Source organism: Camelus ferus, chromosome 9, assembly GCF_009834535.1.
Source record: "Camelus ferus isolate YT-003-E chromosome 9, BCGSAC_Cfer_1.0, whole genome shotgun sequence".
Classification (NCBI taxonomy): domain Eukaryota; kingdom Metazoa; phylum Chordata; class Mammalia; order Artiodactyla; family Camelidae; genus Camelus; species Camelus ferus.
In genome coordinates, this window is record NC_045704.1 from 24,398,779 (window position 1) to 24,401,491 (window position 2,713).

Below are 2,713 nucleotides of genomic sequence, written 5' to 3' on the forward strand. Positions count from 1 at the left end.
TGTATAGGATTTAATCATTTATGTTAATGAGGGATATCTGTCTATACTGTTCTTTTCTTACAATGTCCTTCTCTGATTTTGATATGAGGATCATGTTGATTTTATAATATAAGAAATATTCCTTCCCTTCTCTACTTTTGAAAGAGTTTGTGAGAATTCAGTATTACTTACTCTGTAAATATTTGAGAGAACACACTAGTAAAGCCATCTGATTTTGCATCTTTTTGTGTGTGTGTGTGGGAAGGTTTTTAATGGTGAATATAATTTCTTTAACAGATATAGAACTAATTATATTTTTACTTTTCTTGGATGATCTTGGATAATTGTGCATTTCGAATAATTTTTCCACTTGATCCAAATCTTCAAATTTATTAGCATAATATCTGTGTATTATCCTTTAATGTCTGTAGGATCTGTGATATTGCCACCTCTTTTATTTCTGATATTAATAATTTGTGTTTGTATTTTTTCATTGATCAGTTTTTTCTGGGAGTTTAGAGTTTTATGTATCATTTCAAGGACATGATCTATTTTACTGATTTCCCTTCATATTGTTATTATTTTCTTACCATTATTGACTTTCACTTTAATTTGTTCTTTTTCTAGACTTTTCAATTGGAAATTAAATCTTTGATTTTAAACCTTTTCACCTTTCTAATATAATCAATTAATGCTATAAAATTACCTCAAGTGCTGCTTTAGCTGTATCCCACACATTTTTAAAAACATTGTTTTATTATTATCTCACTTAAAATGTTTTATAATTTACATTGTGATTTCTTCTTTGATCTATGACATATTTAGAAGATTTGATTTAATTTCTAAACACTGTAGCTTAAAAATATTTTGTTAATTTTTTTTAATTCTAATAATTTAATTCTATTATAGTTAGATTACACATATACACATATATTCTGTATTTCAATGTATGATATTGTCTTCTTTAATCTCTAAACAGGTGGTCTGTTTTGGTGCATTTTCCGTGTGCATTTTATTGTTGGAGTACTGTTTTATGCAGCTCAGTTAGGTTAAATTGGTTGTTAATTTTCAAAAATTCCTTTTTCTGTTTTAGGTCTACCTGTTCTATCTACTACTGGAGAGAGAAGTCTTCAGTTATAATTCCAAATTTGTCTGCTTCTCTCACCAGTGTGTCTATTTTTGCTTCATGTATTTTGTGCACATTCACTCAGGATATCTTCTTTATGAATTGACCCTTTGAAAGTAGGAGATATTTCTTTTTAATCTTTGGAATATTTCTCCCTTGAAATCATCTTTGTATGATTATGACATAGCTGCATCACCTTTCTCATTCTTATTGTTTATACACCTTTCTTTCATCATTTTACATTAACATGTCTGCATTTTTATTTTTAAAGAGTGTTTCTTGTAGACAGCATATACTCTGATCTTAATGTTTTAGTCTATCGTTGATAGTATTTGGTATTATTATTGATATTGTTGGGTTCAAGTCTACTCTTATATTGGTTTTCTGTTTTCTTATTGTTCCTTTTTTTCTACTCTTAGACTAACTGAAAACTTTAAGTATTTCACTTTTCATCCTTTATTTTTTATGTCTAAACCTCTTAGTTGGTTTTAGTAGTTAGTATATGTCCAGTATTCACCCTGCCCCATCCTTCCTGCTACTGTTGACATGCATTACACATCTACATGGACTGAAACTCCACAGTACAGTGTTAGGATCTTTCTTCCCATCACCAAATGTTGTTTCAAGAAATTAACAAATGAGAAAAATGTATTTTATATTTAACCTGCATATCTGCCATTTCTGGGGCTCTTTATTCATACAGGCTGAGGTTTCCATCTTGTAGCAGTTCTTACAGTGTATGAGCTACTCACTCAGGTAGCACATATAAAAAAGTCTGGAATGATACAGAGAAGATTAACATGGCCACTGCGTAAGGATCACATGCAAATTCATGAATTGTTCCATATATTTTACAAAGGATTAAAAGCAATTCAAAGAAGGAACAGTAGCCTTTTCAACAAATGGAGCTGGAGAGAGGGAACATCTATAGGCAAGAAAATGAAACTCAAACTAAACCTCACACCTTATATAAAAATTAACTCAAACTTGATTATGAACTTCAAATTAAAACATAAAACTATAAAACCTTTAGGAAAAAAAAAAACACTTCGGCATCTAGAGCTAGGCTAAGAGTCCTTAGACTTGACACCAAAAACACAAACTATGAAAGAAAAAATTGATAAACTGGACTTCATCAGAGTTAAAAATGTTTCCTCTGTGAAAGTCTAGGTGAAGAAGATGAAAGACAAACAATAAACTGGGTAGAGATATTTGCAAACCACTTATCCAGCAGAGGACTAGTATCTAGAATATATAAAGAACACTCAAAACTCAATAGTTAAAACAAACACTCAAATTAGAAAATGTTCAAAAGACACAAATAGACTTTTCAATGAAGACGGTATGCAGATGGAAAATAAGCACATGAAAGGATGTTTAACATTACGAGTCATAAGGGAAATGCAAATTAAAACCATAATGAGGTATCACTACATACAGAGTAGTGACAATATAAGCAGTGAATTTACCAAATGCTGGCAAGGATGCAGAGACACTGGATTACTAATACTTTGTTGATGGGCAGGTAAGATCATATAGCCATTCTTGAAAACAGTTTGGCAGTTTCTTATAAAACTAAATGTGAAATTGCCATACGAACCCCAAATT

At 30.5% G+C, this 2,713-nt stretch overlaps 1 non-coding gene across 1 annotated transcript; it reads left to right on the top strand.

Moving 5' to 3' along the window:
* Positions 1 to 1,848: 1,848 nt before the first annotated feature.
* Positions 1,849 to 1,957, top strand: LOC116666182. Its single transcript, XR_004323026.1, has one exon. It is a non-coding gene; the product is annotated as a U6 spliceosomal RNA (small nuclear RNA).
* Positions 1,958 to 2,713: the final 756 nt, after the last annotated feature.